Source organism: Passer domesticus, chromosome 20 (assembly GCF_036417665.1).
Source record: "Passer domesticus isolate bPasDom1 chromosome 20, bPasDom1.hap1, whole genome shotgun sequence".
Lineage (NCBI taxonomy): Eukaryota > Metazoa > Chordata > Aves > Passeriformes > Passeridae > Passer > Passer domesticus.
The window spans coordinates 6170908-6183486 of NC_087493.1; positions in this window are offsets into that span (position 1 = coordinate 6170908).

Below are 12579 nucleotides of genomic sequence, written 5' to 3' on the forward strand. Positions count from 1 at the left end.
GCAGCATCCAGTTATGGAGATTAAAAAACAAGACTCAGAAGCCAGAAAAGACTTTGTTCTGCTCTATTAGTACCAAATTCACTATGTTTTCCGTGATTCAATGTGACATAACTGCTAATGACCATCATGAGGGATGTGATATGGCATTTGATGGTACATAATTTTGAAACTGCTGCAGGAATTATGCCACGTACTACAGTTTAAGATGATCATCTTTTTTTACAATACAGAGCAATTTCTTCAGAGCTTCGTTCCCTCAAGCCACAGCTGGAGCTAATTGCAGTAGTTTAATCCTACAGAGCTCAAACACGCAGCAAGACAGACCAGAAAGTCAGGGAAAAGGAAAGACATACTAAGAGAGATACCTGCCTCTTGGTTAAGAAACCTGTGCAAGGGTGAAGTTGACCATATTTTCTTTGCAATCTTACAGTGACAGGTGACTCTCTATGTCATTGCTTTTCTGAGCAACTTATTCTCTTCACTCAGCCTCCTGTGCTGCTGAAGGTGCCAGAGCAGTTCCTTTACAGTCCTAACAAATGTTCTACCCATGTTAAGCTGCTAAACAAAGGAAGGATAAAAGGTGGTTTTGGTTTTTTTTTAACAAAATTATTCTGTGAATTTGTTTATTTGTTTAAATTACTAGAACTGAAGTCAGCAGTTTTAAAGTTTATATTAATATGATTATTATTTCTCTCTGAAGTGATATTTAGATAACTATTAAATAAAACTAAATGAAGCATAACAGTAGATAAAACCCTCCTCTGTATAAAATACATAATTCAAGTACAATCTCTTCACAAAGATATTCAGCATATCATGTTTGTTGTAGTGACCCACAAAAATAGTGATTGGAACTTTACACCCCTTGTTCCATTTATCTGACTCCAAACAAACCAGAGGAGCATGAGATCCCCACTAAGGATCAAGATCAGGTTAGTATAGAAATACTGTTTTGTCTTAACTATTACACAGATCCCCTTTTCATCGATGCTGTTCATTTTTTCCTGCTCTTTCACCACATTGTAGCTCTTACCCCTTTCTCAGGACACTGATTCGATTTGTAACTCAAGGAAACACAGCATGACAACTGTAATTTATATGCTCTCACTCCACACGTGTGTAAGGATCAGCAATCATTTTGAGCTCATTAGGGATCATTCATTTTAAATTACAGGCTCATGACACACATCTCTGCAGCACTTTGAAGATAAAACTGGTGTCATTCACATGCCTGGGGCTCAGGAGTCCGAATGGCTGCAAATAATGTCGTGAGTAAGGTGTGACTGTATCCAAGCCGACTGGGTTTAAAGTTGTAATGCATCTCTAATGCATCTTTTAATTCTGCATTTTCAGTACACACCTTGGACACATCTACAGCCCTTCAGAATCCCTCCTACATAAGGAGTGTGAGAGGGTGAGTGATCTAAATGGGTCTCTAGTGGGCCAGGGAGGCTCAATTAAGGCAAAATAACTTCTACTACTTCACCTCTCACCTCTGAATGCATATAAATCTCCTCTCAGTGGGCTCTATCATTTGCAGTATATTTAATCATTTGCAGTATATTTAATCTTCTTTGTGAAACTTTCCCCACCCTTTGAAGGTAACTAAGATTCATCCCATTTGCCTGGTCTTTGCACTTCAATGCAGAAATTGATGCTTGAGATGAGATAGCTGGAAAATGATCACAAATAGTTTCCAAGAGCTTCTTTGGCCTTAAAATAACTTATTTTAAGGTACTTTCTTTTCTGCTTGCTTGGTTTAGAAAGTTCCCATGCCACGTATAACACATAGAACTGCAAATTCACATTGCATAGTTTCAAGAATAAGGTTTTAAAGCATCAGTGCTATTAAAAATTTTATCAAGCATGTTATGAATTGTAGAAATGATGCAGAAACAGACATCTCCATCACCAGGTGCCAACATCACCTGCACTATCAGTTGAACAGTGACTAGAGGGTAGGTTTGGAAGGCACCAAGCAAAGGTCACTTAATTAAAACCATGAAAAATGTTTTGTGCTTCCTCAGATTACCTCTTCTAGCAACTTGCCGCTCATTTCCTTTTTGAGGTGTAAGCATTCCTTAGGGATCCAACCACTTGAAACGATATATAACCATAAGCTTAATTGTTATGAGAGCTTTTCACTGCACCAGAAGTTAATTCATCACATCTAAATGTTTCCCTGACCCTCACAATGTGGAACAGGGGGACCCCAGTTCCCTGACATGAGGGGTGACTGTCTTAGTGGGTTTTTTAATACAAAACAACTCCCCTGCTCCCACGTGGCTGACCTAAGGATGGGAGAGTGCTTGGTTAGCACAGCTAAGTCTGAAGCTGTGAGTTTGGCAGACGTTTTCAGAGCATGTGGGGATCAGTGGTGCTTTCTCTGCAGTTGATCTTTTCAGTTCAGCAAGAGAGGGCAAGGGAGCAAGTGGAGAGAAGGGAACAGGCAGGAGGGATGCTAAGTCAGGCTTAGGGGAAAGTATTCAAACTCACTGCATGGGAGGGAGAGTAAAGAACATTAAAGGTACCTGGAAAACATGTTGGTTTAGTTTCAAGGACTTAACTGCATTTTAAGTAAGAGAGAAGGACATTTCAAAATGAGAAGGTGTAAGAATGACTATCCAAAGATTTTGTGCTGGAGTGTGCTAAATTTTGCTGCTGCTGCTGTGTTCCCCAATAAGATTTCATCAAAATTGATCCAATTTTGTGAGACATTTTCACGTCCCTGGATCCACAAACAAAAGTGCTTCAGCTGAAAGCTGCTTCCGTGCACTGTGCTCTAGTTAATCTGGGATGCTGCACTGCCCTAAAGAACTAGGCCTTTTATTCCTTTGCAGTTCTTCTCATTTGGCTCTGAAAGATTTCAATGTCTAATATATATATATATATATATATATAAAAATAAAATGCATCTCCTGCTCCATGTCAACAAGGATTCATTACAAGGAGGCTCCAGTGCCACTTGCTTTATCTGAACCTCCAGTAATTACTACAGCAAGTGTGCTGGCCTGCACTTATCTTGTTTGGGAACTTATCTATTGATAGGGGAACAAACAACATTCACCCTTCCTAATGAACACAATCAATCACAGCACACACACACTGCCACAGCCAAGGCCAAAGTGTTAAGACGTGTTTCTTGCAGCCCTGCAGAAAGGAAGCCTCCAACAGAGGCAGAGCAGAAATACTGGAGGAAAATATAATAGCAAAGCAAATATCAAATGGAAATCATCAGCTGTGGATTGTTTTGCAAAATTAGAGGGCTGCTGTCCTTGTGACAACTTTCTGAGGTGTGAGCTTTGGTAGAAAGACAGGATGAAAGGGGGAGCAGGGAAATTGAGATCTCTAAGGCTGCCTGCACTGAGCATACCTATCTTTTAATTTCTCCATGTCATTTTTATGTTCAATAGCTAAAAATATTAGTGAAATATCTGAATTGATCTGAACAGAGCACTGTGCCATGGGTGAAAGCTGTGAGAGTGTGGTGCTCTCTCCCTGCTTACATGAATCCCATATTTCTTTCCAAAGTGTCTGCTGCTCATCTCTGTCAAAATGAGATACTGGAACCTCTTCTCTGACCCAAGAACAGTACTTATGTTCTTACACATTGTCAATCAGGTAAATAGGGATTGAAGTTAAACACATTGGCTGCAACTTCTGAAGCTGGGAAGAACTAGCAGACTGTTTATGTCTTGCTCCATTTCCCAAAGAGGGTATTGACTGCAGGTTAAGAAGGGCAGTGGAACCTCATTTTCCTCTGCTTTTCCTTTCAGGCTAGGAAAGGAATGAATCTCCTTCTCTCACCACTGCAACTTGCAGACTCCTCCAAGGAGGAGAGGGAGCAACTGGCTCAACAGGTGACCAAGACATTTAGAGCAATTACAGTATGTGTTTGAGAGCCCACATCATCTCTAACCCTTGGTGATCCAAATTCTCAGCTTCTTTCTACAAACGACCTGGCACTTCAAAGCTCACAGTAATTCCTCCTCTCCTTAAGTACCCTCAATCACACATTGTTAATTATGCTTATAAACACAGCCACGTGGCCCAATGCATTTCTCATCATATTAATGTCAATATCCTAGATAAGGAATTTCTTCTCTCTGCTCTCAGCAGCCACTCCACCACCCAAGCCAGACAAACTTCCACCCCTTCTCTGCGGAAATTCCCTCTCTGAGACAGCCACATGTCTATAGACAATACAGAGCCCCAAGATGTAACCTGAATCATGTGCAGGCAGGAGGCTTTTGAGGTTTTAGAGATGAAAAATACACCAGGTTCTGGGCTTAGCACCATGACCATAATATTAAATTGTCTGTTGACTCTGTGCTGTTCTGCTCCATAAAATATTAACTTATTATGGAAGGAGGGGAATGAGGCTGCTGTCCTCATGGACATGGATATTCAGAGTGAAATACCAGTATGTAGGCTGAAGCTTAGGGCATTATTCCATCCTTGCATTTATTAAAGTGAGAAAGCATCAATTAATTTTAAAAGCTTACTATACCCATTTAATTTAGGTAGTCCTAAAACATTAAATATAATTAAATGGTGAAAAATATCTTAATGGCTCAAGACAGCCAGGAAGTTCTGGGAAAAGACTAAATTTTTCAGCTCTAACTCCAAATTTTATGCCATTCAGTAACAAAAATGAAAAATTGCAGTAATCTACATTTAGGCATAACTCTAGGCATTTATTTTCCAATTAAACTGCTTTTACTGGTTTTACCCAGGGTAATTTAAAAAAAAAAAAAAACAAAAACAAAAACTTTTAAAATACTAAGATTCACATTGCTGGAATTTTGGACAAAAAAAAAATATAGAGCATGTGCCTGCATGTACAGGTGTATATACTCATTCATACATACACAGAATGACAATGTAAAATGCAAATATATAAATTATATGAGTTTGTGTGGAGTGGATATGAACATTTACACATGGGTACATTCTGAATTTTCATTAGACTGTTTACTTTGAAAAGGAAAACTGACTGATGGGTAGATCCAGTTAGATCCAGTTAGTTGCTTACTTTCACAGCATGTATTTTAAAGATTGTAGGCAGTTTTAATAATATTAGTATTACTCTAAGACCTAGAAAACACAGTCAAAATCAACAATGGGCAAATGTAACTACACAGCAGGGATTTTATTCCCCAGGAAAGGTATTTATTATCACACCTAGACCTGTAGTGGTGTGACCTGAGTTTGATTCATCCCCAGCCCAGCACAACCATCCTCATCTCTGCAGGTTCCTGGAGGACAATACAGCCCAGCACATTCACTGGATAACCTGATGGTCTGCTTTGTGTTAAAAATTTCCTATGCCAGTAAAACAGAAGGCTTTTTTGTTGGCTGTCTTGGTTCCTAGAAGTCTGGGAGAGGGCTAAGAGTGCCACTGTGCTGCAAAGTCATTGCATCCCAACTCTGGGTGTTTATAAGCTGTGTCCGTGTGTCCAATATCCACTGTCCTATCAGGACAAAGCAGTTTGATGGAAACCCAGCCCACTTAATGTCTCATACCAGAGGGAATGCATGTGGAGCAGTGGGGAAGCAGAAAAATTTGCAAGGGGGATGAAGTTGAACTCTGCCTCCCAAATTAGCTTCAGTTGCAAATACTTCTGACTTCATGTTTGTTCTTTTTTACAAGATGGATTTTAAAATCCGTCTCTGCTTCCTTTGTCCTACATTCAAGAACTCACTACACATACCTCACTGCTACCAAACACCTTAACTCACTTTGGGTCCCATCTAGGGAAAAAAAACCTCTTTTCCCCTCATACACTGCTCCATAATAAACAGTATTCAGTAATTACTTAGGGACTCATAAAAGGGAATTGGCATCCTAGCGACAGAATATTTGCACTCCTCACAGATTTGTGAGTTTAATATTGAAGAGATACATTTCTCCCTATGAAATACTCCCCAGGCAGCTTTCTTCCTTCATCTGAGGACTGAGCAAAGGCATCAGGATGTGAAGAGCAATCACAAGACAGCAGCAAGTAGCATCCCATTTACAAACAGCATCACTAGCCTAACAAACAACGGAGGGGGATTTACAGGGACACATTCCTGAGAGCCTGCTGTTGAAATGTGTCAGCAAATCATCCCTGTGCCTAAATAGATTTGGCAGGAACACTGAGATTCAAACTATATTTTATTATACAAGTTCACACCTTAAACATGATCATGACTGAGATTTAGTAGGAAATCAGCCCACACTTATCAAGGGAATCAATGCAGAGGTTGTCATACCTTGATCAAAAAGGCAAATTCATTATTCCCTTGGTGAGAAACCATTAGAAGAAAATTGCTGCCTACCCAAACACACTCCCACCAAAGAGGGCTACTTTCTATTAAGAGGTGTCTGTCAACTTCTGAATACTCACATATGCATGTCCACTTAAATATAGGATGAGCCAAAACATTACACCAGTGTTAAGACCAGTTCAGCATGTTCTAGATTCAAACATGATAAACTGGAAGTATCTCCTGACTCAGAAAATCTCACAATAAACACTTTTCTGAGAGCATCCTTTTTAAGAACCCTGACTAAGTATAAATTCCACTTGCACTGTTTGGCACATTCAAAAAGATCAGGCTAAAGCTCAGAACCAGCCCAGCTGGTTTCCTGATTTGTGGGCTCTCTACAGAGTTTCATTCCTGAGTCTTGCCTGGAAAATGCCACTCATTCTCATGCCTCGGTGCTGATCACTGCTCCACTCAGATCCACTGAGTGACATCTCACACAGCTCCTAGAACTCTAAGAACTTCACAGACCAATAACCAACAACTTAAACTCTCTCTAAAAATTAATAGGCAGCCTGAGGATGGACAACAGTGCAATAGTGAATGTGTTGAGGGTACGAAAAACCACTCAAACAGCACCTGACTAAATTACCCACTGGAGTCTACTGGATAGGAAAAAAACCCTATTCCTGACTTCCCAGAGCTTTGGGTCATGTCCCTGACTTACTTTGGATTCATAGGAAAGCATCCAGAGTACATGCGTGGGTTCAGCAATAAAGGAGAGGTACAAATGGAAAGACAGCTATGTTATTGCCAAAGAGAGATTAAATATAGAAGTGTATCTCTAGAAAACTCACATTTAAAAGTAGCAACGATTTTCCAAAAAGAGCTTGCCAAACCTCACCAAATCTAAGGATAGACTATATGGAAAAGAGCTTGTCTTAATTTGAAAATGAAACCGTCCACATTTATATTTAATTGCATTAACTTTTATTTAAAATGAAATACACATCTTTGAGTAAAGGAGATATGGTACCTCTTTCTTCACACCCAGTTGCTGCTTAAATCAGCTCCCTTAAATGAGGAGCATCTGCTTACACTTCTGTAATCAGCTAAACAAAAGTCTTTTCCGTTTGAAATCAGTAGGGGAAAAATTAACTCTTATACCAAAGACTGCTTGTGCCACAATGCATTTGACAAGAGAATCTGTTCTGTCAGTGTCCCTCAGGAAGACACTGGCCATGCCCTTGCACAGGACACCACGCTGTCCAAGACATCTTTAATGCCTTCAACCTCAAGCAATTTAGTGAATTTTTAGTCTTTTCCTCTTAGGAGTCTCCTGAGGAAATTCAGCACCTCCCAAAATAAGAACAGAGATTGCACTACCACTGACAGGCTTATTTCACCCACTTGCAGTTATAATAAAACTTCAAAACTGTGCTAAACTGACTTGAGTACCATATAGGTGCAGCAGAAAAAACTGTTATAGACTGAAAAGATGAATAAGGTCTTGAATTTTGCCTAACCTAGATATAACAACCTGCTGATATGTAATGAAAAGAACCAGAGGTAATCATGTTGGACTTTGTGAGATACTTGGAGCCCACCTGTGTCTGTGCATGAATTGCAGACTTAATTTGTGTAAATGGGGATCAAGCCTGCACATCTGACTATTTCAAAGTGTTATGCAAATCTGGGGATCATTAGCTTCTTCAAAGTTTAAATTCATTCCATCCCCTCTTTATTTTACAAGTTTTAACCATACTTTATAATAAAGCCAATACTATTAGAGAAAAAAAATAATTTAAAACTCAAGTTGGCTTAGAAAGCATTATAAAAAATATGAATTTTTTCATTAAAAATGCAAATTTTTATGTCAGTTATCTGGAACCAGGATAAAAGACCCCTGTGTGATGATTCAGACTGTAGGATGCATTGAATAAGAGATGACAAGAATACTCTTTCTGCACAGCTGGATGGAGTCCTCACATGCTGGACTACTGCTACTACATTTCTAACCCAAACTTTATAATTTCTCTTCCTCCTCCCAAGCTTGCAGACCTCCTGGGTCAGGCTGTACCAAACATTTTTGATGCTAAGTACATCATGGAACCTCTTAGGGGGTGTTGCTGTTTAGTCTCTCTATATGAACATGGGACAGGCACCAGTCTGTGTTACTCACCACAGCTTATTTTTTCATTATATTATTATTACTACTACTATTACTATTGTTATTACTATCACTAGTATTATTTCAATTGAGTTTTCTTGCCCAATAAAGATTGAGAGCAGAATCACTGATGTTACAACCATCACAGCTCCCTGTGCTTGCATTGCATGGCAGGCTGAAGCCAGTCCATTATTTTGGAAGTAAATGCATTTTGGTTGAACATTTGACTGTTACTAATGCTCTGTTTTCCCATCTCCCACCAGAGACAATTAAAATTTAATCAACATTTCTCAAAGAATGTGACAAAAACACATGAATGAGCTTGATTAAAATTCTGATAGTCTGAACTATGATATCAATATCATAGATCAATAAGATCCAGACAGAAAGGGATTACAAACATATATATATATATGTGTACATGTATATATATGTATGCATGTATGAATGTATATATATGTTAGTCCCTCTTTTTCATATTTTTGTACTGTACCTTTTACTATTTTTTTTTATTTTCTGGCAGCACTTATCTCTTTAGAATGACATCTAAAATGATATGTAAAACTCTGTTTGTTATATATATAGATAGTACTATTGAATTGCAATTTGTATTGCAGTTCAAAGAAAATGCAGGACTAATGGTGGAAAAAATCAAAGCCTTTATGTTGGGAAATGGCATAGCAGGAAGAGTCAAAACAAAAGGAAATGCAGTCTTGAAACAAGTTCATTAACTAAAGAATAAATTGTGAACTCAAGTAGAGTTCATGCTTGATAAGGCACTGGATGAAAAAAACACAAAAAAACCCCATCCTTGGGACGGGGCTGTTTCTCTGTTTCCCTAAATGACTTTGGCAAAGTCATGCAGGAAAACAAGGCAGAGTCGTCATTTATGTTTTGCCCTGGGGAATATCAGTTCAGAGTGGGTGGAACCTCCTGGGGTACACAGGAGCTCAGGGAAATCCCCCTTTGCGGAATCACCAGGGGAAAGAAGCAGAAAAACAGCAAGATCATAACAAAGAGCCAGCATTAGGGCAGGCAGCAGTCCTGGCCAGTTTTGCTGTGGGAAGGAGCACAGTAAGTTGTTTGCTCAGACCTGTCCTGGCTTTTTATGAGCTCAGGGTAACACCATCCAACACCCCACAGCAGTGACTGTGCAGCACAACTCGCCTTTCCTTTATTCCATCCATCATTTCCAACTCCCAGCAATAAGCCCACAAAGCCAGCAGAGGCTTTAAAAAGTTAATGAGAAAGATGTAAGGAGAAATCTACGACTGTTTGTTCCAGAGCCCTGCACTGCTGGTGGTTCACGCTCTGAGCTGCTGTCAGTTCCACACCAAGGGGTTTTACTGCTCTGGCAAGGAATCCAGTGTATCATTAGTAACCAAATCTTTGTGTCCTCAGTGCTGCTTTTGACAGTAATGATGCCTCAGATGTTTGGGACTGGCTCTAGTTTCAGTCTTCCAGCACAAACAAAGATCCATAACAAAAGCTATTAGTACACTTTGAGTTTCAAATAAAGCTTTTCTTATTATTCAGGTCCTGGTCTCACATCGTTTCTGTGCTTCTGAGTTCATCAAATGAAGGACAAAGCCAGAAACATTAAGAATTATTATAATTTCCCTATTAAAGGGCCAATGTCCTTTCAAAAGGAAGTGTCACAGAACTGGGTGAATGTGAAAAAGTGGAAAACAATTTTCATTTATCCAAATCACTGTGCTTGTACTCAGAAATTTACCTCAGTCACTGACATAAACCACTTCTAAGGAAAAAAGTCTCCATAGATTCAACCTTTCATCAACCCTGATGAAAGTTATTATTGAAATAGGCTTTGGGAGAAATAGCTTTGGTCACCACAGATAAGCATTCTCTACCACCCTCACCCTACACTTTCAGTGGCTTTACTACTCAAAGCCCTCTGCTCCTTTAGTATTAAATCAAGAAGATTCAGTTTTAATATATTCTGTGATTTTTAAATATTTCAAAAACATTTATACCCTACCTTATCCACAAAGAAAAAATTTTCTTAGAGCAGCATACAAAATTCAGGATATCTTTAAATATAGAAATGTTGGGATTTCTCACTTAACATATGGAAAAATTGGTTGAGGTAAGCATGCATCAGACATGCCAGAGGTTTATGTTTCATATCAAAATATTAAAACATGTTTAGTTCCTTGTCTTTCAGACAGTGAAAAGATTTCAGAGTAAGAATGAATTAGGCTTGTAAATCCACTGTGACTACTCTGTAGTCTATCTGATGACAATACATAAATAAAGATGCAGAAATCCCTTATTTCTGATATATTAAATTCATTTAAATTATAGATATACTGACATATCTATTAATAGCAGTTTACATCACCAGGGAAAAAGTAAGATCCATGAACACCAGAAGAGGAGCCTGCTCTCACAAACTTCCAAGCATGTCCCTGTTGTTTGGGGTGCATGTTATTAATTTCTACTGCTTTACTTTTTATTGCAATATGTTTGTTCCTCTTCCATTTCCATCAAAAATGAATAATGGGCTGTTCCTGCTCCTACTGATTTCAATGAAAGTCTTTGTGCTCTGTGTCACACCTCACTGATGCAGGTTTGATTCATACAAATAACAACAGGCATCTTTTCCAAAAGCTGAAAAAAATATTTTTCATTTCTAGAGGAATATATTTAAACATTAATTTTGTAACAGTGTCAAAGTGAATTACAAGTTGAAGCAGAGCAGCTATTTATTTCACTGGTAAGTCCAGTGAATTTAATTCACAGATTCCTGCTAGTTTAAAGAGGTTTTGGATCCGGACCTGGCTGAGATGAAGATTGTGATTTTATTACTTTCATGGCAGCCAATGACTTTGAATCCCTCTGTTGCTGACATTGAACAGATAAATGAGATGGCTCAATTTATTTTTTTTAATATCTATCATTTTTTTCCTTCTAAAAGAGAGGCCCAAACACTGCTTAAATAATTTTGAACAATATAATTAAAGAAATGCAGATAGATAGATAGATAGATAACACAGTGTGATTTGATTGGGTTATTTTAGTTTTTAAATGCTAATTTGAGAGGGCTCAATGCATAGCTACTCCTATGTAGGACCCAATTTTTATACAGATCACAAATACACAGTGAAGATGTCTGAGGATGATTCATAGTCCATAACAGTGTCCCCATAAAGCTCCCTGTCTGTACTGCAGCAAGATTGTCACCCTAGATAATGACAACTGTAGGCCTGGGAGATTTTCAATCAGCCTTCATGTGCTCTGTATCATGATCTGGTGACACTTTTACTTGCAGGGCATGGCCACAGTAAATCATGCACTGTGTCTGCACACATATGTCACTGGGGATGATGCTTTATCGGGCTACCTAAAAACAGAGGCCAGACAAAATTAAATATATATGTATTTATATTATATTTACTAAAAGGTCTTCAGGTACATTTAGGGCAGACAAAGTGTCCCCAGGGGCTACACCCTGCAGTCTGTACCCCATGCAGTTATCTTTGCTTATGTGCTATTATCAGAACCAAATTATTCCTTATTATAACCAAACTATATTGTCAATATTTTGAGGGCATTCAATTTTACATATTTTTAAGCTACTTAATTAAAATTGCTGCTACATTTAATTTCGTTTGGTTTTCTTTTATGATTCGATAATTGGGCAAATATAACACATCTACCAGAGATTGTCTCCTGAAAAGGCTTACCCCTACTCCCCCAGATGTTCCTCTAAGAATGCAGCAGCCCAAACCTCCCTTTTTGTCCAGGAGAAACTAAAGCACATGTCCAGGACTCCTCACACGTGAAGATTCAGGTAACATGATCTGAATGCACGGAGTGATGTTTTTTGTGCTGTGCAACAGTCTGACACTAAGTTTCTTTAGGAAATGTTTTAATTCCATCACTTCCAGCTTCCACCAGGTGTGATGGTTGTTGTGGCAAGTCCTTTTTGTTGAATGACAAAGTACTGAGCACACAATGCCTTGAACAAGCACACGAGCACCTCCCTTTTGTTTTACTGAAGACAATTTTCTTTTCTCTCTGTTTTCTAATTTATGCTTATCTCTTCAAGGTATAATACATGAGATTTGTCTTTTAAATCTGACGTGGTTTTGCTTCAACTTTTTCCTCACCACCAATGCAAGTTAATCCTACTG